We start from the raw sequence: 27,853 nt of genomic DNA, 5'->3' as shown, positions 1-27,853 counted from the left end.
CAAAGCTGGAACCCTACCTCACACCATATACAAAAATTAACTCAAAACAAATCAAAGACCTAATTGTAACATCTAAAAATATACAATCTTAGAAGAAAACATAGAGCAGGTCTTGATGATCTTAAACTAGGCAATGGTTTCTTAAATATGTCATGAAAGGCATAAACTACTACAGAAAAAAATAGATAAATGGGACATCATCAAATTGTAAAACTTTCACACTTTGAAGGGTACCATCAAGAAAGTAAAAAGACAACAAACAGAATAGGATAAAATATTTGTAAATTATATATATAGTAAGAGTCTAGCATCCAAGAAATATGTATATATATTATATAACTCTTGCAACTCAACAACAACAAAATATAAACAATCCCAATTTAAAATGGGAAAATAATTTGAATAGAAATTACTTCGAAGAAGATATACAAATGATCAAGAAGTGCATGAAAAGAAGGCAACATCATTAGTCATTAGGAAAATGCAAATCAAAATCACAATGAGATACTTTATACCCACTATGATGGCTTTAATAAAAATGACAGACAACAACAAGTCTTGGAAAAGATGTGGAAAAAATTACAATTATCTTGCATTGCTGGTGGGGAATGTAAAATGGTATAGCAACTTTGGAAACCAACTTGGCAGCTCTTCAAAAGTTAAACATAGAGTTACCATATGGCCCAGCAATTCCACTCCTAGATATATACCCAAGAACATATGTTCACACAAAAACTCATACATGAATGTTTAGGGCAGTATTATTTATAAGATTCCCAAAATAGAAATAACCTAAATGTCTCCCAACTGATGAATAGATAAATAAATTTTAGGATATCCATACAATGGAATGTTATCCGGCCATAATAAAAGAATGAAATTTGAACGCATGATACAACATGGATGAACCCAGAAAACATTATGCTCAGTGAAAGAAGCCAGACACAAAAGGCACATACTGTATGATTCTGTCTTTATAAAATATCCAGAATAGGCAAATCTACATAGACAGAAAGTAGGTTAGAGGTTGCCAAGGGCTGGGGGTAGAAGAGAATGGAGAGTGATTACTAATGGGTATGGGGTTTACTTTTAGGGCAATGAAAAAGGTCAAGCATTAGATTGTGGTGATGGTTGCACAACTTTGTGAATATATAAAATACACTAAATTGTATACTTTAAAAGAGGTGAATTTTGTAGTAGATGAATGATATCTCAATTTAAAAATTATAACAATAAATTATTCCCTAAATAATGACTACAGAGTTCTGTTTGGGGTGATTAAAAGTTCTAGAAATAGATAGTGGTGATGGTTTCACAACATTGTGAATGCAATTAATACCACTTAATTGCACACTTAAAAGTGGTTAAAATAGCAACTTTTATGTTATATATATTTTACTACAATAAAAATCCTATTTTTTAACAGCTCCCTAAACCATAGACTTCATAAGTATGTGGACTCTCTTCCATGTTATTGCAGATGATTTTTCTACCAAATGATTTTACACAGCCCCATAGGGGTCATTTGCCGCGAGGTTTGCAAAATCTGTTTGTTTGTTCGTTTGTTTGTTTTTTTGTTTGTTTGGTGTTTTTTTTTTTTTTTTTTTTTTTTTTTGAGATGGAGTCTCACTCTGTCGCCCAGGCTACAGTGCAATGGTGCGATCTGGGCTCACTGCAACCTCCGCCTGCCGGGTTCAAGCAATTCTCCCACCTCAGTCAACTGAGTAGCTGGGATTACAGGCACCTGTCATCATGCCTGGCTAATTTTTGTATTTTTGTAGAGATGGAGTTTCACCATGTTGCCCAGGCTGGTCTTGAACTCCTGACCTCAGGTGATCTGCCCACCTCAGCCTCCCAAAGTGCTGGGATTACAGGTGTGAGCCACCATGACCAGCCAAAAATCTGTATTTTAAATTACTTGTTGCCTGATTGTTAAGCCAATGTCACATATTTTAGGGTTTTGTTACTGCAGTGCCACTACCAGGTGCCAAGTTATGTGTTAGTCAGGGTACAGGCTAAGCTATGAATACCAAAAACCTCAAAATACAACAACCCATGATTCTGGATATGGTGAAATTGTTTATGAAAGACCAATAGTGCTGCTAGGAGTAATTTGAAATGCCAATTAAAAATGTAAAAAGCAGCAATGATTATTTCAAAGCATTGGTGAGCTGCTAAGGCAACTAGGAGTCAAGAGAACAAAATCTCAAATATGGGGGAACAGTATAGAGAGCTGAGCTGAGCCAACATTTTGCAGTTTCTGTCTCCAGGGCATTTGATGCTTCTGGGTATGGGGAAGGAGACTGAAGATCTGGGCAAAAGAGTTGGGCAGAAGAATCCTTCTCAGACACCCACAGAGCAGGAAGGACAAAATTAGACTTAAAGGACTAAGACCTGCGGAAAGGAGAAGTTAAAAAGAGCCTAATGATTTTCTGGTTCTTGTTTTAGGACATTGCAGAACTCTGAAGCTACATGGGGTAGAGTCTAAGAAGCCAGGAAGAAAGCCTCTGAAAAGCAGAATAGAGTTTCAGCCGACTTGCAATGCTGAAGAGACAAGAAGAGTTCAAGAGCTTCCAGGATCATGGACCCCCAGGTTATAACCCAGGCTCCAAGTTGAAAATCCATGAGCAAGTGCAAACTAGATATGCATGGTGACTTTCCAAAATGGCAACCCAGTCTAGATTCAGCCCAGTTTTTGACTGAATTAAAGTGACGAGCACCACTCTATCTGCATAAAGATAATTTCCTCTCTGGAGCAGTATGTACAATTTTTCATGTACAATGCCTGACATTCAATAGCTAGACATGCTAGAGGCGAGACCAAATGACTGAAAAGCAAGAGAAAAAACAGATAGTATAAATAGACCCATGGATAATCTTAATATTGGAGTTACCAGACAAGGATCTTACATAGCTAGAATTAATATGCTCAAGACAAAAGAAAAAGAAATGCAGGGATTATATGAAAGGATGGGTAATTTTACCAGAGAAAGGGCAATTCTAGAGTAGAAAAGTACCATAACTGAAATTAAGAATTCAGTAAGTGGAACACTTATATACTGTTGGTGGGAGTGTAAATTAGTACAATCTCTATAGAAAACAGAAAACAGTATGGAGATTTCTCAAAAAACTAAAAATAGAACTACCATTCGACCCTGCAATTCCACTATGGGGTATATACCCAAAGGAAAATAAATCATTACATCAAAGAGGCAAAGATAGCTGGGCATGGTGGCCTCATGCCTATAATCCCAACAACTTGGGAGGCCCCAACACTTGATCACCTGAGGTCAGGGGTTCAAGACCAGCCTTGCCAACATGGAGAAATCCTGTCTCTACTAAAAATACAAAAAGATTAGCTGGGCATGGTTGCATGTGCCTGTAATCCCAGCTACTCAGGAGGCTGACACACAAGAATTACTTGAACACAGGAGGCAGAGGTTGCAGTGAGCAGAGATTGCACTACTGCACTCCAGCCTGGGCAACAGAGCAAGACTCCATCTCAAAAAAAAGAAAAAAGATACCTGCACCTGTATGTTTACAGCAGCACTATCCACAATAGCAAAGATATGAAATCAACCTAAGTGTCCAGCAATGGATGATTGGATAAAGAAAATTATATATATGTGTGTGTGTGTGTGGTGTGTATGTGTGCACACACATACACACAATGGAATACCACTCAGCCATAAAAATGAATGAAATCATGTATTTTGCAGCAGCATGGATGGAACTAGAGGCCATTTTCTTAAGTGGAACAACTCAGAAACAGAAAGTCAAATACCCCGTGTTCTCACTTATAAGTGGAAGCTAAATAATGTGTATACACAGATAGAGTGTGAAATAATAGACTGGGAAGAGTGGGAGGGTGGTAGGGGGCGAGGGATGAGAAATGACTTAATGGATACGAAGTACACCATTCAGGTAATGATTACACCAAAAACCCAGATGTCACCACTGTGCAATATATCCATGTAACAAAACTGCACTTGCACCCCTTAAATTTATACAAATAATAATAACATGGAATTCAGTCAATGTGCTTTAACAACAGATTAGACACAGCAGAAGGCAGGATGAATGAGCTGGAAGTCAGGCCACTAGAAAATATCTAGACTGAGGCACAGAGAAAATAAAAGAAGAAAAATATAAAAGAGAGTTTAAGACAGTGAAAATAGCTAAGGAAAGACTGTGGCTTAACTAAGATGAACTTTTTTCTCTCTCTCTCTCCCTCTATCCAAAGGTAGGTGGCTGGTCTGGGGCAGGCAGACACTTTTGCTTCATGAGGGTGTTCAGGCTTGTGAATTGGCTTTGATATCTTTAAGAAATGGCTTCTATCTTTAGATATGTTCCTGCTGTAGTTGTTCCCCAGCCAGGAAGGAGAAAGGAGGACAGTCAAGGGCCGGCATCTTTATTTATAGGAACTGACCAGAAGCTGTACACATCACTTGAGCTCATAAGGGCTTGAACTTAGGTGCATGAGCTTACTTAGTTATCAGGAAGGCTGGCAGGTGTTTTGTTTCTTTTTTTCTTTCTCTGTCTCTCTCTCTATTTCTTTCTTTCTTAGGGATGGGGTCTCGCTACACTGCCAAGGCTGGTCTCGAACTCTTGGGCTCAAGCAATCCTCCCACCTTGGCCACCCAAAGTGCTGGGATTACAGGCATGAGCCACCATGACCAGCCCAGATGTTGTTTCTAATTGGGCAGCCACAATCATCTTATTACTAAAGGGAGGAATGGGAGAATGAATTTTAATAAAAAGAAAGTGTTTCTGCCACTTGGATTACTATGCAGGAGTTAGACATACAGGGCTTTGTAGAGCACAGTAATAAGTGTAGACTAGAGCCAGGGAAGGAGGAACCGGGAGTGCCATCAAAAGAGACATGATTTCCCAGACTAGAAGCCTGCTCCTTGGGACCCACACAGGGTGAGGTTTCCTATTCCCATATTTAGTGCTAGTGGTGAGATCCCAGATGTGGTGAGCCTGTGGTGTGGAGGCCTTTGACTCCAGTGACCCTGATGTGAGCTCCTGTGAGTCCCACTGGGTCTTTTGCAGACCCAATCAATGGTGCTTCTTTGTGATGGGGGCTTCTTTGTCATCCAGAAGGACCCAGGGAAGACTGAGGCTGAGGACTGCCGGAGCTACACTGGGAAGGGTCTCAGGCACGCTCTTCACCTTCTTAGAGGCCTCTTCTCCTAACAATGTCTCCCCTCTGGACTGTCTTAAGTCAGCTCAGAGTGCCGTAAGACAATACCACAGACCGGGTGGCTTAAACAACAGAATTCTGTTTTCTCACAGTTCTGGAGGCTGCAAGTGTGAGATCAGGGTGCCAGCATGTTCAGGTTCTGAGGAGGGCTCTCTTCTTGGTTTGCAGACAGCCACCTTCTCACTATGTCCTCACATGGTCAGGGAGACAGCTTTCTCTTCTCTTTTTTTAAAAATTATTTTTTATTTTTTTAGAAGTGAGGTCTCACTCTGTTGCCCAGGCTGGTCTCGAACTCCTGGGCTCAAGTGATCCTCCAGCCTCAGCCTGCCAAAGTGCTGGGGTTACAGGCATGAACCACTGCACCTGGCCCTTTCTCTTCTTATAAGGTCATAGTCCTATCAGATTAGGATCCTACCTTGTGACTTTATTTAACCTAATTACCTCCTAAAGACTCTATCTCCAGATACAGTCGTATTGGGGGTTGGGGCTTCAACATATGAATTTTGGGGATAAGGGGACACAATTCAGTCCATAGCACAAGAACTCTGTTGCCTGCCTGCAGCAATTTCTGGCCTCTTGTTTCCAAGTGGTTAAACTGATGCTGGGGAACAAAACCTTTAAGGACCCTTTTGGCAGTGCCCTGGTGTATTAGACCATTTTCTTTTCTTTGCTTTTCTTTTTTTTTGAGATGGAGTCTCTCTCTGTTGCCCAGGCTGGAGTGCAATGGCATGATGTCAGCTCACTGCAACCTCCGCCTCCTGGGTTCAAGTGATTCTCCTGCCTCAGCCTCCCAAGTAACTGGGATTACAGGTGTGTGCCACCAGGCCCAGCTAATTTTTGTATTTTTAGTAGAGACAGGGTTTCACCGTATTGACCAGGCTGATCTCGAACTTCTGACCTCATGATCCACCCACCTCAGCCTCTCCTGCTGGGATTACAGGCATGAGCCACCGCGCCTGGCCTATTAGTCCATTTTCACACTGCTGTGAAGAACTGCCTGAGACTGGGTAATTTATAAAGGAAAGAGGTGTAACTGACTCACAGTTCCACATGGCTAGGGAGGCCTCAGGAAACTTACAATCATGGCTGAAGGTAAAGGGGAAGCAAGGCACCTTCTTCACAAAGCGGCAGGAAGGAGAAGTGCCCAGTAAAGGGGAAAGAGCCCCTTACAAAACCATTAGATCTCACTCACTATCATGAGAATAGCATGGGGGAAACTGCCCCCATGATTCAATTATCTCCATCTGTCTCTCCCTTGACTCATGGGGATTATGGCAATTACAATTCAAGATGAGATTTGGGTGGGGACATGAAGCCTAATCATATCACCTGGGGAGGTGTCCATGAAAACTGCTGGCACCTCAGAACTATTTATTTCTGCTTTCAGGTAACAAGGAAGACTTTGGGACCCTGAGGAGTATGGCTGCAGCAGTCTTAAGCTTTGGACAGGGGCCTAGAGTGGTGGCTCATGCCTGTCATCCAAGCACTTTGGAAGGCCCAGGTGAATGGAGCCCAGGAGTTTGAGACCAGCCTGGGCAATATGTTGAGACCTAGTCTCTAAAAAAATGCAAAAATTAGCTGGGTATGGTGGCATGCACCTGTAGTCCCAGCTACTTGAGAGGCTGAGACAGGAGGCTCCCTTGAGCCTGGGAGATTGAGGCTGCAGCTACTGCACTCCAGCCTGGGCAACTGAGTGAGGTCCTGTCTCTTAACGCAAACAAACAAAAACCTTTGGACAGCAAAAGCCCATCTCCTCTTCTCCTCAGGCACATGGCTGACTGGCTGGGGACTACATTTCCCAGCCTCCCTTGAGGTTGGCTGCAGCCACATGACTGGGTCCTCCCCAGTGGCTTGCAGGTGGATATGACTTGTGCAATTTCCACTTTACCTGCTTACAAGGAAATCTCTTGCTCTGGACTTTCTCTTTTTTCCCTTTCACCAAGTCACTCAGAGGTGGCACATTCAATTATGCAAATGCTGACAGAGCATGAGGTCAGTGGCTCTCAAAGTGGGCATCAGAATTCCCCAGAGAGTTTGTTAGGGCACAGTTTTCTGGGTCCTGCCCCGGTGCTTCCGACTTAGTAGGTCTTGGGGGGACCTGGGAATGTGCATTTCCTATGAATTGCCAGAGGCTGCTGCTGGTCTCGGGACTACACTTTAAGCAACAATCCGAAAGAATCTGGGTTCCTGAATGATGGCCACACGCACAGCCTCACAAGATCATTCACCCCGGAGCTACTATGGGAAAGAGAATTCAATTTGTTTTTAATGTTTAAGCCACACTATTGTCTTACAATAAGATGGCCAGTGAATTTTTGTTTCTCCTTTAGCCAGTTTGACTTAGATTTCTGTTGCTTGCAACTGAAAATGCCCTGATCATCATATGTAACATTGACTGCTTTTGATTTACTCATTCAGTAACTATTTATTGAAAATCCCACGCTGAGTGCTTTTTATTTATTTTTACTATTTTTAATTATTTTTTTTTTTATGAGATGGAGCCTAGGCTGGAGTGCAGTGGCTTGATTTCGGATCATTGCAACCTCCACTTCCCGGGTTCAAGCAATTCTCATGCCTCAGCCTCCTGAGTAGCTGGGATTACAGGCATGCGCCACCATGCCTGGCTAATTTTTTTTTTTTTTTTTTTTTTGGATTTTTAGTAGAGACGGGGTTTCGCCATGTTGGCCAGGCTGGTCTTGAACTCCTGATCTCAGGTAATCTGCTCTCCTCTGCCTCCCAAACTGCTGGGATTATAGGCATGAGCCACCGCGCCCAGCCCCAGGTGCTTTTGAAAGCACTGGGCATACAGCAGTGATTGAAGCAGTGAGTGAGTAAAAAGTTCCTGTCCTGTCCTTTCAGAGATTCTGATCTTTGTGTAAGGCAGCACACAATGAAGTATTTTAAAGACAAAATATCAGCAAATTCTCAAAGCAACTTTGAGAAGCAGACATCATTTTGAAATCCCGTTCTACAGATAAGTGCGCTGAGGCTGCAGTAGCAAAGCTGGAGTTTGAACCTAGATCTGTGCGAGTCCAAAGGCTAAATTCTCTCTCTCTCTCTTTTTTTTTGTCAAGACAGAGTCTTGCTCTGTTGCCCAGGCTGGAGTACAGTAGTGCGATCTCAGTTCACTGCCACCTCTGCCTCCTGGGTTCAAGCGATTCTCCTCCCTCAGCCTCCTGAATAGCTGGGATTACAGGTGCCTGCCACCATGCCCAGCTAATTTTTGTATTTTTAGCAGAGATGAGGTTTCACCATGTTGGCTAGGTTGGTCTCGAACTCCTGACCTCAAGTGAGCCTGCCTCGGCCTCCCAAAGTGCTGGGATTATAGGCACGAGCCACCACACATGACTCAAAGGCTAAACTCTTGAGAGTGGGCCATGCTGCCCCAAGAAGCTCCACTGGATTTATTTGAAGGTCCTTGCCAAATCACTTGGGGAAAAAAAGGCAGATTCAGTCCATGGATCCTTAAGTACCACTCGAAGAGTGGCATCCTTTTCCCAAATGTCACCTTTTGTCTTTAAGGCAAAGGTGGTGCCAGATCTTCAGCTCTCATGTCTCCTGCACAAACTCTCCCAGGCGTGAGAAGAGACTCCACTCTGCAGAAACTCTGTCTCTAAGGGGGAAGTGACAGTCAGAGAAGGGAACAGGGATATTACTGAGGCCAGAAGGCCCCTCTCCCCTCAGTGAGGCCTACGCTCGTGCCCAAAGCCTGTCTGTCTTCCTAAATAATGCAGTGTGGAAGAGTAGAGGCTTTGCAGCCAAGCAGACAGGATTTCATAACCCTGGTTCCAGTACTTCCCAGTGTGTGATCTTGGACCATCACCTGGGCCTCTGAACCTCAATCTCCTCCTCTATAAAAGTGGCACAATGGCCACAGGCGGTGGCTCACGCCTGTAATCCCAGCATTTTGGGAGGCCAAGGTGGGCGGATCACTTGAGGTCAGGAGTTTGAGACCAGCCTGGCCAACGTGGCGAAACACTGTCTCTACTAAAAATACAAAAATTAGCCGGGCGTGGTGGTGGGCACCTGTAATCTCAGCTATTCAGGAGGCTGAGGCAGGAGAATCACTTGAACCCAGGAGGCGGAGGTTGCAGTGAGCCGAAATAGTGCCATTGCACTCCAGCCTGGGCAACAAGAGCAGAACTCTATCTAAAAAAAAAACCCAAAAAACAAACCAAAAAAAAGAGAAAAAACAAAAACAACAACAACAAAAAATGGCACAGTAATAGCTTAATTCCCAAGCTTGTTCAGGATTTTGTGGGTCAGGAATGTGAAAAGGGTTTGACTGGATGTTCATTTCTGTTCCACGTGGCATCATGTGATGAGGGCTGGAGGACCCACCTCCAAGATGGCTTCTTCACTCCCATGTCTGGAAGCTTCAATTTTCCTGGGCCTTCTCACAGCTCCGTGCTCTTAGGGGAGCTGCAATTCTTCTTTTTTTTTTTTTTTTTTTTTTTTTTTTGTTTTTTGTTTTTTGAGACGGAGTTTCGCTCTGTTGCCTAGGCTGGAGTGCAGTGGCCGCGATCTGGGCTCACTGCAAGCTCCACCTCCCGGGTTCACACCATTCTCTTGCCTCAGTCTCCCGAGTAGCTGGGACTACAGGCGCCCGCCACCACGCCCGGCTAATTTTTGTATTTTTAGTAGAGACGGGGTTTCACCGTGTTAGCCAGGATGGTCACGATCTCCTGACCTCGTGATCCCCCCGCCTCGGCCTCCCAAAGTGCTGGGATTACTGGCGTGAGCCACCGCGCCCGGCCGGGGAGTTGCAATTCTTACACAGCAGCCTGGGAGCCAAAGAGATCACGACGGAATCTGCTGTTTCCCTTAAAATGTAGATCCAGGCCTGGCGGTGTCACTTGTTTGTTTGTTTTTTTAGACAGGGTCTCGCTCTGTCACCCAGGCTGGAGTGCAGCGGCTCCATCATAGCTCACTGCAGCCTCTACCTCCTAGGCTCAAGGGATCCTCTTGCCTCAGCCTCCCGAGTAGCTGGGACTACAGGTGCGGGCCACCACGCCAGCCTATTTTTAAAAGTTATATTTTTGTCCGGGAGTGGTGGCTCAGGCCTGTAATCCCAACAGTTTGGGAGGCGGAGGTGGGCGGAAGTCGGGAGTTCAAGACCAGCCTGACCAACATGGAGACACCCTGTCTCTACTAAAAATACAAAATTAGCCACGTGTGGTGGCAGACCCCTGTAATTCCAGCTACTCGGGAGGCTGAGGCAGGAGAATCGCTTGAATCCAGGAGGCGGAGTCTGTGGTGAGCCGAGATCACGCCATTGCACTCCAGCCTGGGCGACAAGAGCGAAACTCCGTCTCACAACAAAACAAAAAAGTTATTTTTAGTAGAGTTGGGGTCTTTCTGTGTTGCCCAGGTTGGTCTTGCAGTCTTGGGATCAAGCGATCCGCCCACCTCTGCTTCTCGGTGTTGGAATTACAGGCGTGAGCCGCCATGCCCAGCACAGTGTCACATCTGTCATATTCTATGAGTCAAAGCAGTCAAGGGTTCTTTCTCAATCAGACTAAGACCAACAGGAACAAGCTTATTGTATTAATTTGCTAGGGCAGCCTTAACAGACAAGAAGGGAGGTGAGTCGCCTTTTAGTTTAAGTAGATACGGTCATGCTATTCTCTAATTGGCCACCAGATGGCGCGCTGCACTTACTATTAGTAGAGTTTGTAATTGCCCTTCCGAGAGTGGCCACCGCCACTCAAGCGACTGGACACTGGACTAAGTGCTTCTGTTAATTTGGGTAAGACGAGACTCTCACTTTCTCTGATAAAATATAAATCTAGAAGAGCCCTAGGCTTTTATTGCATCATGTTCATGGAAGGAGAGAAATGATCCTTTTCTGATTTGCCAGAGAAAACCAACCAGTATTTATTCTTTAGGAAATACAGAGATGCTATTTAACCTCCTGGTCACCATAGCAACAAATAATCAAGGAAGACAACCAATCAGAATGCAGGTTTCTTTGGGAGGTTCTTTTTTTTTTTTTTTTCAGATATTGCAACAATTTCTAAAAAAATCTTAGACTCTTTTGTTCAAATTATCCTTTCAAGGAAAGACACAAATGAACAGAGTTAACAAATGAGGCTGGTAACAGGAAAATTAACTGGAGCTCCTGGCTGCACGGGAGAACAGAATGAATGTTTAGGGTATGTTCTCAATGTGCCACTCTATTAAAATTGATTTTTTTTTTTTTTTTTTTTTTTTTTTTTTTTTTTTTGTAGACAGAGTCTTGCTCTGTCACCCAGGCTGGAGTGCAGTGGCGTGATCTCGGTTCAATGCAAACTCCGCCTCCCAGGTTCAAGCGATTCTCCTGCCTCAGCTTCCCGAGTAGCAGGGATGATAGGTGCCTGCCACCACGCCCGGCTAATTTTTTTGTATTTTTAGTAGGGATGGAGTTTCACCATGTTGGCCAGGCTGGTCTCAAACTCCTGACTTCAAGTGATCCACCCTCCTCGGCCTCCTAAAGTGAAAAAACTAATTATTTAGAGCAATTTCATGATGCAGAATAGAACCCCTTCCTATACAGCTGCAAGAGAGAACGGGCTCTTTTTTTTTTATGTTTAAAAGCACTGACTTTGCTAAGCGTGGTGGCTCATGCCTGTAATCCCAACACTGGGAATCTGAGGTGGGAGGACCACTTGAGCCCAGGAGGCCAAGGCTGCAGTGAGCTATGTTTGCACCACTGCACTCCAGCCTGGGCAATGGAGTGAGACCCTGTCTCAAAAAAAATGCAATAATTAAATATAATAAACACTTGAAACAAACTTTATAGGAACAACAGTCTGAAGATGAAGAGTTACATTCCAGAAAGAATCAACACAAGACCATTGGGCTTAACATTCTGTCTTATAGGCAAGCTTTTTGCTTACAATTCACCCAGGAAGTAAACATGATATATATAGATCCAATCTTTGTTTTTTTTGTTTTTTTTGTTTTGTTTTGTTTTTGGAGACTGAGTCTCACTCTTGTCACCCAGGCTGGAGTGCAATGGTGAGATCTCAGCTCCCTGCAACCTCTGCCTCCCGGATTCAAGCGATTCTCCTGCCTCAGCCTCCCGAGTAGCTGGGATTACAGGCTCCTGCCACCACGTCCGGCTAAATTTCATATTTTTAGTAGAGACAGGGTTTCACCATGTTGGCCAGGCTAGTCTCAAACTCCTGACCTCAGGTGATCCGCCCGCCTCAGCCTCCCAAAGTGCTGGGATTACAGGCGTGAGCCACCGCGCCCGGCCTCATTTTTTCATTCATTCAATTTACATTTACTGAGCGTCTCCTCAGTGCCAGTATAATTCAGGAACATAGAAGTGAACAATTCGAAAATAGGTTTCTGCTCGTATGGACCTTACCATCTTGTAACCTAATTAGAACCTTCCCTCGCCTGCCTGGGAAACACCTGTGCCCACAGTCCCTCCAGTCCTGAGTTTCCCATTGTGACAAATTTAATTGTGTTCCCTCCAAATTCCTGTGTTGAAGTCCTAACCTCCAGTACTTCAGAATATAACTATACTTGGAGAAAGGGCGTTTAAAGAGGCAATTAAGTTAAAATGAGGTCTTTATAGTGGGCACCAACCCAACATGGCAGGTGTTATAAGAAGAGGAAATTTAGGCCGGGCGCAGTGGCTCACACCTGTAATCCCAGCACTTTGGGAGGCTGAGGCAGGTGGATCACCTGAGCCCAGGAGTTCGAGACCAGGCTGGCCACCATGGCAAAACCCCGTCTCTACTAAAAATACAAAAATTAGCCAGGCGTGGTGGTGGGCTCCTGTAGTCCCAGCTACTTGGGAGGATGAGGCAGGAGAATCGCTTGAACCCAGGAAGTGGAGGCTGCAGTGAGCCGAGATTGCACCACTGCCCTCCAGCCTGGGCGACAGAGTGAGACTCTGTCTCAAAAAAAAAAAAAAAAAAAAAAAAAGAGAGAAGAGGAAATTTAGACACAGATGGTACAGAGGGAAGACCGCGTGAAGACACAGGGAGAAGGCGGCCATCTGCAAGCCAAGGAGAGAGGCTGCAGAAGAAACTAATCCTGCCAACACTGTGATCTCAGATTTCTAGCTTCCAGAATTGTGAGTAAATAGATTTCTGTTGTTTAAACCACCCAGTATATGTGCCCTAGCAAACTAATACACCCACCAATATCTTTGGAACTAGCTGCCAACAGCTTCAACTATAGTTTTTGTTGCTTTGCTTTGTTTTGTTTTTTGAGACAGGGTCTTACTCTGTTGCCCAGGCTGGAGTGCAGTGGCATGATCACAGCTCACTGCAGCCTCAACCTCCTGGGCTCAGGTGATCCTCCCACCTCAGCCTCTCAAGTAACTAAGAGTACATGTGTGTTAATTTTTTTTTTTATTTGTAGAGATGGGGTCTCACCATGTTTCCCAGGCTGTTCTCAAACTCCTGGCCTCAAGTGATCCACCCGCCTTGGCCACCCAAAGTAGTGCTGGGATTATAGAGGTGACCGACTGTGCCCAGCCTTAAAACATAGTTTTAACCAAGCCAGAATCTAAGTATTTGAAACTTGTTTTAAAAAATTTTCTGGCCAGGCGCTGTGGGTCATGCCTGTAATCCCAGCACTTTGGGAGGCCAAGGCAGGTGGATCACCTGAGGTCAGGAGTTTGAGACCAGGCTGACCAACATGACAAAACCCTCTCTACTAAAAAATACAAAAATTAGCCGGGTGTAGTGGCGTGCACCTGTAATCCCAGCTACTCAGAAGGCTGAGACAGGAGAATTGCTTGAATCTGGGAGGCAGAGGTTGCAGTGAGCCGAGATCATGCCACTGCACTCCAGCTTTCTCAAATAATAATAATAAGTAAATAAAATAATAAATAAAGAAAATTTCCACCAGTAGATGAGTAACTTATCCCCATGCATACACACAATTTTCTGTTAACTTTTCTGCAGATGGGAAGTGCATGTATCTTTTTTTTTTTTTTTTTTTGAGACGGAGTCTCACTGTCGCCCAGGCTGGAGTACAGTGGCGATGTCGGCTCACTGCAAGCTCTGCCCCCCGGGTTCACGCCATTCTCCTGCTTCAGCCTCCCAAGTAGCTGGGACTACAGGTGCCCGCCACCACGCCCGGATAATTTTTTTTTTTTTTCTTTTTAGTAGAGACGGGGTTTCACGGTGTTCACCAGGATGGTCTCGATCTCCTGACCTCATGATCCACCCACCTCAGCCTCCCAAATTGCTGGGATTACAGGTGTGAGCCACCACACCCGGCTATGCATGTATCTTATACTCCTGGGAAGTGCTTCCCAAAAGGCTTCTGGGTTTCTGTTTCCTGCCCAAATCACAGATCTATATATATTTGATTCCCTCAGCTAAATCTTTTGACACAAGAAATCCATTTTAGGTCCTTCAACTTCCATCAAATGCTACAGTGTGGTTAAGGGTGCAGTGTTAGTTTCCACAGCTGTAGAACTGGGTACTGATATGATCTGGCGGTGTCCCCACCCAAATCTCAGCTCGAATTGTAGCTCCCATAATTCCCTCATGTTGTGACAGGGACCCAGTGGGAGATAGTTGAATCATGGGGGCGGTTTCCCCCATGCTGTTCTCATGGTAGTGAATAAGTCTCACGAGATCTAATGGTTTTATAAGGGAAAACCCTTTTCCCTGGCTCTCACTCTCTTGTCTGCCGTCATGTGAGACGTGACTTTTACCTTCCACCATCATTGTAAGGCCTCCCCAGCCACGTGGAACTGTGAGTCCATCAAAACTCTTTCTTTTGTAAATTGCCTAGTCTCGGGTATATCTTTATCACCAGTGTGAAAACAGACTAATACAGGTACTATTGATGTCAACCTTACAGAGTTGTTGTGAAGACTGAATGACATAATAATAGCAGCTTATTGTTACTATGTTCTAGATATTATTTGTTTCAACTCTTTATTGCTGCATAACAAACTACCCCAGAATGTTGTGGTTTAAACAATAATTACTGGCCAGGTGCAGTGGCTCACGCCTGTAATCTTAGTAATTTGGGAGGCTGAGGCAGGTGGATCGCTTGAGCCCAGGAGTTCAAGACCAGCTTGGGCAACATGGTGAAACCCTGTCTCTACAAAAAAGTACAGAAAAATTATCCAGGTGTGGTGGTGCACACCTGTAGTCCTAGCTACCTGGGAGATTGATGTGGAAGGATTGCTTGAGTCCAGGCAGTCGAGGCTGCAGTGAGCCATGATCGCACCACTGCACTCCAGCCTTGGTGACAGAGTGAGACCTTATCTAAAAAAACAAACAAACAAACAAAAAAACAACCCAATAATTATTTTATTGTCTCTTACGATTCTGTGGGTTAACAGGGCTCAACAGGACGGTTTCCCTGCTTCCTGCAATGTTGGTTGGGCGCAGTCACATGGGGGCTGGAACACCCAAGATGAGCTGGAACACCCAAGATGGTGCACTCACATGCCTGCCAGTTGATGTTGACTATTGGCTGGGATTTCAACTGGGGCTGTCAACTGTAGCAACTACCCATAGCCTCTGCATGTGGCTTGAGCTTCCGCAGCATGGTGGCTGGGTTTTCAGGGACAGTGTCCCAAGAGCAAGTGTTCTAAAAGTCAGTAAGCAGAAGCTGCCAGTCTTCTTGAAGTCTACATCCCACATCAGTAACAATGTTACTTCCATCTCATTCTATAAACTCCACCTCTGGATGGGGAGAAGGATAAGGAATTTGTACTCATCTTTAACCCATCATGCTACTCGAGAAACTTTACATGTATTAACTCAACGAATCCTCAATCTCATATTGGCATTACTGTTATTATAATTTTACAGTTGAGGATGCTGAGATAGAGAGGTCTCCCGTCAGGGCAGTCCTGCTGTTCTGTGATTGTCCAGCAGGGGCGCTCCACACGCAGTCATCAACACACGCACGATTCCCACAGTGTTCCTACATCCTCATAGCTATGGCTTGTGTTTACATTGCACCAGGGGCGTGCTAAATGCTTTGCGTAAAAAATCACGCCTGAACTTCACAAGAATGTCCTGAGGTTGAGTTTTACAGGTGAGGACGTTAAGGCTCAGGGAGTTGAGGCCAAACATAACACGTGGCAGAGTGAGACTCAGACCAGGACCGTCTGGCTCCAAACCTGTGCCCTTGGCCACTTCCCCACAGTGACAACAGCAGCAATAACTGCGTGGCTCATGCCTGTAATCCAGCACTTTGGGAGGCTGAGGCAGGCAGATTGCTTGAGTCCAGGAGTTTGGGGGACCAGCCTGGGTAACATAGTGAGACCTATGTCTATACAAAAAGTTAGCCAGGCGTGGTGGCATGAGCCTGTGGTCTCAGCTGCTTGGGAGGCTGAGGTGGGAGGATCGCATTAGCCTGGGAGGCAGAGGTTTCAGTGAGCCGAGATTGCACTACCATACTCCAGCCTGAGCGACAGAGTGATATCCTGTCCCTCCTCTGCAAACAAACAAACAAACACAACAGCTAATTGGTATAGAAGACTCTCTACATACCAGGCACAGGGTCTGTGTGTGTGTGTGTGTGTGTGTGTGTGTGTGGTAAGTTACAATAACAACCCTATAAAGCGCAAAATAGTATCCTTCCCACTTTGCAAATAAACAAATTGAGACCCAGAGAAGTTAAATATCTATCCAAGATCACACAGGTGGTAAGCAGTGGATTCAGGATTTGAGTCTAGGAAGCCTGAGTTGGGGAGAGGGGTTGGGGAGAGTCAGATATGAGACAGAAAAGCAAGACTTACTTGTTTATTTATTCATGGATTCAACACATATTCATTGAGTTCTTACAATATGCCAAGCACTGGGGACACAACAGTGAACAAAATCTGTCCCCACGGTGGTCACAGTCTAGTGGAGGAGACAAGATCTCATCAGCCACATGGGAAGAGGTGTTGCCTCTGATGGGGAGCGGGCGATGTGTTAGATTATTTTGTTGTTCCATTCGCTGCCTCCCTGTAGGAGGATATAGGTCCCTGACTGTCGCCATGTGGCTTGGGGTACCCCTGTGGGAGGGGATGCATTCTTACCCCAAAGAGGCAACTTGCGACTTGCATTGGTCTGTGTTGTATGAGTGGCCATGCTGTGAGCCCCTGCAGAACAGATCCAAACAGGGGTTCTCCCTTCTGCCTGACCCACAGCCACTACTACCAACATGTATGTGAAAATAAACCTTTAGGCTTGGCGTGGTGGCTCACACCTGTAATCCCAACACTTTGGGAGGCTGAGGCGGGCAGATCACTTGAGGTCGGGAGTTTGAGACCAGCTTGGCCAACGTGGTGAAACCTCGTCTCTACTTAAAAAAAAAAAAAAAAAAAAAAATTAGCTGGGCATGGTGGTGTGGGCCTGTAATCCCAGCTACTTGGGAGGCTGAGGCAGGAGGATCGCTTGAATCCGGGAGGCAGAGGTTGCAGTGATCCAAGATGGCGCCACTGCATTCCAGCCTGGGTGACAGAGTGAGACTCCATCTCAAAAAGAAAAAAGAAAAGAAAAAAAAGAAAAGAAAAGAAACCTTAATCATTGCAAGGCACTGGGACTTCAGGGGTCTTTGTTACTGAGATAAACACAGTGACAGCCCTCCAAGGTAGGGAGTGAGTTGGGACTACAGTCACAGCAGGTAACTTGTTGTTCATGTAACCTCTGAACCAGCCTAATCCGGTTCAACTTTGTGGAATAAAATGGTGAGTTGTTTTTTCAGTTGCCATGGACCCCCAGGTTGAAGTTCACATATGCTGAGCAGGCCCAGAGGAGCCAAACACGAAACCATGGGTGGAACTTAAGTGTTCAGACCAAGGAATGGGACAAGTAAGAAGTGGACACCAGGCTGGTCACGGTGGCTTGCGTCTATCATCTCAGCACTTTGGGAGGCTGAGGCGGGAGAATCACTTGTGTCTGTAGTTGAAGACCAGACCCTGGGGGGCCGTGTGTGCCCTCTTGGCCAGGGGCTTCCTGGACGCCTTGCCCTCGGGCTCCCATGCCTTGCTCTCTGTGTCCTCGAACTCTGCTACTGCTGCCCCTGCAGCCGCCTTTCCCGACTTTACGTCCTCACTGGCAGCCTGGAAAGCTGCGTAGTCCCTTGGTTGCCTTTGGTGTATTTGAATTTCCCACCTCCCCACCCTTTTCCTCTTTCCCTCTTCCCCAGGTGCTGCTCCCGGCTGCAGCAATGCCTGAGCTGCCACGTGCGCACCACCAGCTCCAGGAGCCACTTCGCTCTTTTTGTCCTTTTTGTCTCTTTTAATCCTCGCCCCAGACCCTGAGGAGGCCAGGCTCAGCCTTCTTCCTCCAGGGAGGGGGATCTGGCTGCGCCAAGGTGAAAATGCACTCCAGAAGGTTCCTGTCGTCTCGGGCTTTCCGCAGGACCACGGTGTCCTTGGACAGGACAGACAAGACCTGTGAGAGGGCATCTTTTTTTTCTTTCTCATTCCTCCAGCCCAAAGAGTCGATCACAGAAGCAATTTTTTTCTTTCTTTCTTTCTTTCTTTCTTTCTTTCTTTCTTTCTTTCTTTCTTTCTTTCTTTCTCTTTCTTTCTTTCTTTTATTTCTTTCCTTCCTTCTTTTTTCTTTCTTTCCTTCTTTCCTTCCTTTTTTTTTTTTTTTTGATGGAGTCTTGCTCTGTTGCCCAGGCTGGAGTACAGTGGCGCGATCTCGGTTCACTGCAAACTCTGCCTCCCAGGCTGCAGTGATTCTCCTGCCTCGGCCTCCTGAGTAGCTGTGATTACAGGTGCCCACGACCACGCCCAGCTAATTTTTGTATTTTTAGTAGAAACAGAGTTTCACCATGTTGGCCAGGCTGGTCTCAAACTCCTGACCTCAGGTGATCTGCCTCCTCGGCCTCCCAAAGTGCTGGGATTACAGGTGTGGGCCACTGCACCCCGCCTCAGAAGCGATTTTCAACACCTCCTGGCAGCTTTTGGTGTCTGAAGGGCTGGTACAGGCCGCAGTAGTCAGGAACTCAGGGTCCTCCAGCCCCGCTCTGTGACCTGGTGGTTGCACCCGCCCACTTTCTGAAGCCTTACAGCCCTTCAGCATCTCACTCAGGTATGTCTCTGGTGGCCAGAAGAGCCACATGTGGGAGTCACTGCTCCTGCCTTCTTTGATGGTCAAGTGCATCAAATCAGAGGGCTTTCTTCCATCATCTCCTGTTTGGCTTTGTCTGTCCTGGTCATCAGGGGCAAGAACTCCATAGGACCACCTGCCTCGTCTTTGTGGCTTCAGAGCATCCACTTCTTGCGAACTTGCTCCCTGGCTGTTGCCTGGAGCACTGTGTACAGCCTGCTGTCATTGTCATCTCCGCTCAAGCCCCCTCATCTGCCTCCTCCATCTTGATGTCCAAGTTCTCCTGGGGAACTTCCTTGGATTCCTTCTTTGCCAAGGGAAATGGACATGTCCCTCGGGCCCTCTTTTAGCTTCTGGCTCGATTTCTGTGACCCCTACTCTTCTTGCTACTATCGCTTGCAGCTCCAGGAAGGGCACCGGCCTTCCCCATGACTGTCCCAACCCCTGGGCCTGGGTCTTCGAAGCGGGAGGGGTGGGCACCTCCCCGGGGGTCTCAGCCACCGCGGCCTGCATGGGTCCATCATCCACCAGCAGGCATCTCATCTGCCTCAGGAACCTCATGTCCTGCGCACGGTCCTTCCACAGAACCCTCCAGATCCCATCCTTGCCCAGTATCTCTGTGGGGATGGCAGCGTGATTGACGTCCTCCACAAACTCCACCAGGGTGGCCTGGGCCTTCTTATTCATCAAGCCCTTCATGTGTTGCAGCCCGAATGTGCCCAGGGGCAGGAGGGTCGACTGCACGAGGGCTTCGACATCCACCTGCTCCAGGCCCTCCAGGATCCCGGTAACCAGCGGGGCCCTGTGCGCATCCATGTCCAGGCCCCTGGCACTCGTCCTGCAAAAGGCTCATGGCCATGGTGCCGCCCACTGGGCACTGATCTTGGGGCAGGAGGGAGCCCGAGATAGGGATGGACTGCAGTGCACGGTGTCAATGACACCCTGGCAAGCCACGCGCAGGGCTTAGAGTCCCAGTTTCAGTGAATGTGGCAAGGCTGGAGTGGGGATGAGGGCTCGGGGGTCCTGGATGCCTGCTGGCCAGCTGGATGCAGTGACCTTTCCCCAGGACCCCTCCCCAGAGCTGTCTGAGGATCCGCAGGAGACTATGGATCTGTTCTCCAGGGATGCTCATGGGTCCCTTTGAGAGCAGCGGCTCCCTCTCAGAGCTACCAGATGAGGAAACTCCTCCCGCTCCAGCCACATGGGGACACCCCTCTCCCCGTTGCCCCTTAATCTTGATGGTTCTTCTGTGCCCCATCAGCCACCGCAGGAGGCCTGGGCTCTGGGAGGGGCCTGTCTCTCCCTCCTCCATTGGCTACCGCTGTTTCCATGACAACCGTTTTCAGGCTGTTGCAGGGACAGAGCATTTTTTGTCTAAGAAGCCCACTGAAAACGAGACTATGCATCTTGTTTGTTTACTGGGGTCTTTCGTGACTCTGGGAGACAGGCCTCACACAGAGAGCTAGGCTTAGTCAGTGGGACTGGGCCTCCCTCTGGGCATCAGGCTCCAGATCTAGGGTGAGTTTGATGTTTAGGACCCAGTGTGGGCCAGGTGAAACAGAGACTGAGTGAAGGTTGGGCGGTGGGCTGGGCCTGATGCAGGGGCACAGATTCTATCCAGGTAAAAAAACCACCACCAGCCGGGCATGGTGGCTCATGCCTGTAATCCCAGCACTTTGGGAGGCCAAGGCAGGCAGATCCAAGCTCAGGAGTTCGAGACCAGCCTGACCAACATGATGAAACCCCATCTCTACTAAAAATACAAAATTAGCTGGGTGTGGTGGTGGGAGCCTGTAATCCCAGCTACGCAGGAGGCTGAGGCAGGAGCATCACTTGAACCTGGGAGGCAGAGGTTGCAACCAGCCAAGATCGCGCCATTGCACTCCAGCTTGGATGACAAAAGCAAAATTCTGTCTCAAAAATAAATAAATAAATAAATAAATAAATAAATAAATAAATAAATAAATAAATAAAATAAAGTAAAAAATCACAACTGGCTGAGCTCGGTGACTCATGCCTATAATCCCAGCACTTTGGGAGGCCAAGGCAGGCGGATCACTTGAGGTCAGGAGTTTGAGACCAGCCTGGCCAACATGGTGAAACCCTGTCTCTACTGAAAATACAAAAATTTTTTAAAAAAAGAAAAGAAAATACAAAAATTAGCTAGACATGGTGGTGTGCACCTATGATCCCAGCTACTCAGGAGATTGAGGCAGGAGAATCACTTGAACCCGGGAGGCGGAGGTTGCAGTGAGCCAAGATCACGCCACTGCACTCCAGCCTGGGCCACAGAGCAAAAAATGAAAAACCACGACCTCTGGGCAGCCACTGCTACCATGACCCTGCTGGGGCCTGCTGTGCAGTGGGAAGTAGGCGGGGTGCTCAGGTGAGGACTTGCTGGTGGAGGGAGGGGGGGATCTTTGGGCTTCAGGAAGAACCCCTGGGACACCTGCAAATTATCATGTCATGACACCCAGGAGGTCCCTTTCATGTCTTGCTAACTGTGCCACCAGCATCCCCAGGGTGGCCTCAGTACTTTCCTGGGCTGCACCCCGTGTCTGGGAACACTGTCACGGTGAGCCAAGCCCCAGGCCCTAGGATGAACCCCAGGGTTCATTCATTCATCCCTTCTTCCACCTGGACAACATAATGCAGAGAAAAATCAGCTGTTTCGTATCTTCAGCCCACCCCATGACTAAGCTGCTGGTCTGACTTCTGTGCAAGCTTGGGTCTGTCCTGCAAATGCAGGGATTGAGAATATGCCTGCCAGACAGATCTGCTCCAGGGATGGTGACACCATCTCTACCAGGCAGCTGTCATCTTGTTCCCTGTTGACAAGAGACCCAGAGCCCCAGGAACAAGGTGAAAAGACTCAGGAATATGGCAAATGATGGTGCCAGGTCTAAAAACTCCAGAAGACCCTTTCCCTCTCCCCCTAACTCCTGGTCCAGCATTTGGAGCCAGATGTACTGACTGGCAGGGCACTGAGAAGCCACCCCCCACCCTGCTTCCCTTGGGGGCTCAGAGAATGCTTTGAGGAGTGGGATACACAGGACTGTTTAGGTCCCAAGTACAGAAACCCAAGTTAGCCATGTTTAAGCAGGTTAGTGAAAAAGGAATTCATTGGCTCATGTTACTATAAAGACCAGGGTTGGCTGGGCACGGTGGCTCACGCCTGTAATCCCAGGACTTTGGGAGGCCGAGGTGGGCGGATCACGAGGTCAGGAGATTGAGACCATCCTGGCCAACACGGTGAAACCCCGTCTCTACTAAAAAAAAAAAAAATACAAAAAATTAGCCGGGCGTGGTGGCAGGCGCCTGTAGTCCCAGCTACTCGGGAGGCTGCGTCAGGAGAATGGCGTGAACCCGGGAGGCGGAGCTTGCAGTGAGCTGAGATCGCGCCACAGCACTCCAGCCTGGGCAATGGAGCGAGACTCTGTCTCAAAAAAAAAAAAAAAAAAGTCCAGCGTTGCACTGGCTTCAGGCATGGCTGGTTCTAGGGCTCCTTCATTCATTAATTTAGCCCAGGACCCAGGGCTGACTCCTATTGGATGAACTGGATCATGTGCTTGCCCCTGCCCCAATCACAGTGACCAGGGAGGGAGGACGTGTACTGACTGGCCAGGCTTGTGTGGGCAGGGGATTGGGTGAGCCCTGTAGGAGTCACCTGGAAGGAGAGTGGGGAGGGGGGTTCTCTGGAGAGAAATGGAGGTGAATCATTCAGGAGAGGGAAGTGGACTCTGGGCTGGAAAGCAGGAGACTCTGCCCTAAAGGCATGATGGCATTAGTGAGACTCACTGTACCTGGCCTGGGGAGGGACTGAAGGGAGTATGGGACCCTCTCCAGGAGCCCTAGGGCCTCGGCTTCCAACAGAGTCCTGGCAGCATCCCCCGACATCCTCAGCAGGATGAATTTTGGGGGTCCTGGGAGCCTGAAGCGTGCACTCTTGGCTAGCCGGTCCGGGATCTTCTCTTCTTGGCTGTGGGTGTTTGTTGGAGAATGTCTCAATTTCTGGCTGGGGGAGAGGGAGAGGGTGTCACTCATTGAGTGTTCATTTATTTAACCCCGTAGACTTCATTCATCCATTCATTCATTCAGTCTTTCTGTAGTGCCTGTGCAGGGCTCTGGGGACACGATGATGACTGAAGCCCTGCCTCCTGGAGCGCAGGGAAAGCCTGGATTCTTAGGGGAGGTGAGTCGGAAGAGCTGGAGCTAACCCTGGATCAGGACAGGCTTACTCAGAGGAGGTGACATTGAGCTGAAGGAAGGAGGTGACCATTTGTGGGAGGTGGGGGTAGGGAAAGGGAAGAAGTGCTTTCGAGGCAGCCAATGGGCTAAGATTCCAGTGACTAAATGGGGAACAGGATGTCTAAGGAGCTGGGGGTGGAAGGGTGTGGCTGAGCCTCGGGATGGGGGTTGGGGAGGAGGTGGCAGGGCCAGGCACAGAGGGCATTGTGGTTTGGTCACGTCAGGGTATGACCAAGGAACGGAAGGTTGTGGGGTTACCAAGGCCAGAGCTGGAAGCTTCTCTGCAGCTTATGTGCTGTGTGACACTGGGAAAGTTAAATGACCTCTCTGAGCCTCACTTTCCTCATTTATAAGATATTCTCAGAATTGCTGTGTTGATTTAGGCACGTGGATAATTTAGCATAGGTACTGGTCACAGTAGGGCTTTAAGTATCGATTATTGGTGTCAATCCTTATTTTCATAATTCCCTTTTGTGTGTAGAACGGGCTGTTGCTGTATGAGGAATTTGCTGGGTCAGAGCGCCCTCTGGTGGGCGTGGGGAGCCAGTTCAGGGAAGAAAGATGAAACCAGAGGTTTTGATTTTAAAGGGCACCACCCTCCCTCCCCTTCTTATTCTGTCCCTTCCTCCCTTTCTTTCCCTTTCTTCCCTCCACATGCATTCACCAGGGTCTGATCCTGCCTAGATGGGGACTGAAACAGCCCAGGTCCTACCTTCCCGGGGGGTTTACAGCCCGGTAGGGGGAGGCAGAGGAACCCCACCTGAGTAGAGCTTAACACTGGGGAGAAGGTGGGACTGCGGGTACGGGGCTTCATAGGAACCCGACTTGTTCCCGGGGCACTGGGGAACTACAGAAAATTTTGGAATAAGGGAGGGGGAGGGTCAAGTTTGCGATGTCATGTGGATGAATGAGACGGGTGAGGCTGAGGCTGGACCCGACCGGGAGGCTGCGGAAGGGGTGGGCTGAAGGCGTGGAATGGGGTGGGCTGAAGGCGTGCAGGGTGTGGGAGGGGGATGTTGGGGCAAAGTCCAGGACCCTAGCCCACTCCTAGTTTGGGAGAGGAGTCTCTCTCACCCTCAGGGTTCGTCCCCAGCCCGGTGATCTGCTGGGAGCTGCCAGCCACTCATCTCTTGACCTGGCCCAGGCCTGAGGCCCTGTGTCCCCAGGCAGAGCTCCCGTAGTTCCCCGTTAGCCTAGAGGGTTACAGCTCCCAGTCCCCCAGTGTGGGTCCTGCCACTCATGGGCCCTGGTGGGCCTAAGAATCTAGTGGGCCTCCTGGAGTGGGCTCTGTCCCTGAATGGGCAGAAACAACCTTTCAGCTCTCACAGTGGGGTGAGATAGTGGACGAGGGATGGGGGATGCTGGGTCTCTGGACGCATGCCTGGGGGTCTCCCTAGGGGGTTGATGGTTTTGGCCTTCAGGCAGAAAGAACCTGGTGGCAAAGTTCCAGAGGTTAGCGGAGCCTGGCATGGAGGCGGTGAGTGGGGCTGCAGTGTGTGTGCGTGGGGTTTATGATGAAGCTGCAGGGAGCAGATCACGCACGGCTGTGGGGAGAGCCAGGGCTTTCTGCGGGAGGCTCTGGGGAGCACTGGGAGGTTCCAAGTAGGGAAAGGACAGGGTCAGGTTTGTGCCTTAAGAACACCCCTCTGGAAGGGCAGGACAAGAGGCTGTGAGGCCAGGTGGAGGCTGAGCCAGGAACCTGGGCAGGAGAGGCCAGGTCAGGGCTGGGTGGGGCTGGAGGGTGAGAAGGGAATGGCTGGATCTGAGAGATGTTCAGGAGGCCGACTTGGCAGAAGAAGTGAAGTGATTGCTGGGCTGTGGGGGCTGAGGGGTCAGGAGGAGTCCAGGATGAGGCTGTCTCAGCTGGGTGATGGGGTGGAAGGTGGACTTCCCTGGGATGGGAGCAGCCTGCGTGGGGGTTGCTGCTGAGGCTGCGTCAGAGTTCCGGGCAACAGCAGCCTTTGGGAGGGATCCCTTACCCCCCAGGACCCCGGATCCAGGCTCTCAGGAGTCCTGGGGCTGGGCAGGCAACCAGAGGGGCCTGGCACTGAGCTGGCACGGAGGAGAACGGCCCTGCTGGCCCAGGCCCCTCGCTGTCTGGCAGGCAGTAGAAGGCACAGAGCCCCAGGCTCCAGGGCTGTGGGAATAACAATAAAAAGAATAATGACAACTCATCTTGGCCAGGTGCGGTGGCACACGCCTATAATCCCAGCACTTTGGGAGGCTGAGGTGGGCAGGAGGTCAGGAGTTCCAGATCAGCCTGGCCAACAGGGTGAAACCCCCATCTCTACTAAAAATACAAAAATGAGCTGGGGGTGGTGGCAGGCGCCTGTAATCCCAGCCACTCAGGAGGCTGAGGCAGGAGGATTGCTTGAACCCAGAATATGGAGGTTGCAGTGAGCTAAGATTGCGCCACTACACTCCAGCCTGAGTGACAGAGTGAGACTCCATCTCAAAGTAATAATAATAATAATAATTACAGCTCATCTTAATTGAGCCCTGCAGTGGCCAGGTATGCCATGGGGTTTCATCTCCCTAGGGGCTGGGTGATGGCTAGGAACGGCCCTGTTTGTTTCATAGAGGAAGCATATTAATCAGAGTTCTCCAAAGAGACAGAATCAACAGGATATGTGTGGAGAGAGATAGGAGAAGGGGTTTATTGGGCAATTGGCTCATTCAGTTATGGAGGTGGAGAAGTCCTGAGGCTGTGTGCAGGCTGGAGACCCTGGGATGCAGGGAGCGTGGCTCAGAACAAGTCCGAAGGCCTCAGAACTGGGGAAGCCAACGGTGTAATTCTCAGTCCGAAGCCAAAGGCCTGAGAATTTGAGGGGCAGCTGGCGTAAGTCCTGGAGTCCAAGGCTGGGAAGCCTGGAGTTGTCGCTGCCTGCACTGGTTCCCACGGGGGACCAGGAGCTGAGTCCATGGTCCTCACACGGGCAAGGTGTTTGATTTTAATGTAGTTATAGCTAAGGTTGATGAAGTGCGCCGGTGTGAGCAGCTTAGCTATGGACAGTTTTGGGGTGCAGAAACCAAGACTTGGAGGTTAAACATGTCCAGGGTTGCACCATCAGCACCGGTGCCCGGGCGGCCTGACTTCCGCGTTCATGGAATCCAGGGCTGGGCAGCCTGGGGACAGCCGCTGTGCCCCCACCTCGGCCTCAGTGTGCACGCCCCTTCCCTCCCACCCAGGTGGTCAAGGTGAAGCCCCACGACAAGGATGCCAAAATGAAATACCAGGAGTGCAACAAGATCGTGAAGCAGAAGGCCTTTGAGCGGGCCATCGCGGGCGACGAGCACAAGCGCTCCGTGGTGGATTCGCTGGACATCGAGAACATGAGTGAGTCAGGCCTGGGTGCTCCACGCTCCAGCCCAGAACATTCCACACGGGCCTTCTCCATTCCCTGGGGGTGGGGGTGGGCTCAAGGGTAGCCCCTTGTTCTGCCCCCAGGCTGCTGTCTGTCGCTCCTCTGCCTGCGTTCCAGGGCGCTCCATCCGCAGCCCAAAGCTCCGTCTCATGATTCCCAACGGGCGAGGTCAGGAGCTGCAACACCCCCCCGATATGGCTTGGTTGTGTCCCCACCCAAATCTCATCTTGAATTGTAACTCCCATAATCCCTACATGTTGTGGGAGAGACCTGGTGGGAGATAATTGAATCGTGGAGGCAGTTTCCTCCATACTGTTCTCGCGGTAGTGAGTAAGTCTCACGAGATCTGATGGTTTTATAAGGGGTTTCCCCTTTCACTTGGTTCTCATTCTCTCTTGCCTGCCGGCACGTGAGACGTGCCTTTCATCTTCCGCCATGATTGTGAGACCTCCCCAGCCACATGGAACTGTGAGTCCATTAAACCTCTTATTCTTTATGAATTACCCAGTCTCGGGTATGTCTTTATCAGCAGTGTGAAAATGGACTAATACACCTTCCCTACCCACCAGCATCACCCCTGCTCGGGCGCTTCTCCATGCTGGCTTCTTGGCCACTCTATCATCCTCTCCTCCCTCCCTCCCTCCTGGCAGTAGCCCCGCCCCCACAGGCTGTGTCTGGTTCACCTCTAGGTGCTGAGAAGGTCCAGCCATTCATCCCACAGATGATTATTGAGCATCTCCTATGTGCCCGGCACTGTCCTAGGCACTAAGGGTACAGCTATGAACAAAACCCTTCCTGTCCGCATGGAGCTGATATTCTAGGAGGCAGATAAGATGATGAACAAGTCACGAAATGAATAGTGCTAAGTGCCATAAAACTGAATAGGGTAAAGGGGGGCGGGTGAAGGAAGAGAAGGAGGTCAGGAAGAGGCCTCTGGGCCAGACCTGACCAGAGAGGGGACTCTTCACTCGCTCCGTCCCTCTCTCAATCTGTGTGTCCAGAGC

General features: G+C 48.6%; 1 pseudogene across 3 annotated transcripts in view; it reads left to right on the top strand.

Moving 5' to 3' along the window:
* The window catches only part of PPP5D1P (protein PPP5D1), a 128,499-nt pseudogene that overhangs the window by 51,388 nt on the left and 49,258 nt on the right, over positions 1 to 27,853 (top strand). Inside the window, exons 2-3 of one of the 3 annotated variants that reach the window (XR_010132013.1) lie at positions 2,449 to 2,593; positions 6,594 to 6,697. The product of XR_010132013.1 is annotated as a protein PPP5D1, transcript variant X3 (transcript). Of the gene's footprint in view, positions 1 to 2,448; positions 2,594 to 6,593; positions 6,698 to 24,853; positions 24,962 to 26,673; positions 26,822 to 27,853 lie in introns of those variants that run through there. The other 2 variants (XR_010132012.1, XR_010132011.1) reach the window with 2 other exon arrangements.

Source organism: Gorilla gorilla, chromosome 20 (genome assembly GCF_029281585.2).
Source record: "Gorilla gorilla gorilla isolate KB3781 chromosome 20, NHGRI_mGorGor1-v2.1_pri, whole genome shotgun sequence".
Lineage (NCBI taxonomy): Eukaryota > Metazoa > Chordata > Mammalia > Primates > Hominidae > Gorilla > Gorilla gorilla.
This window is presented reverse-complemented; position numbering and strand designations above follow the sequence as displayed.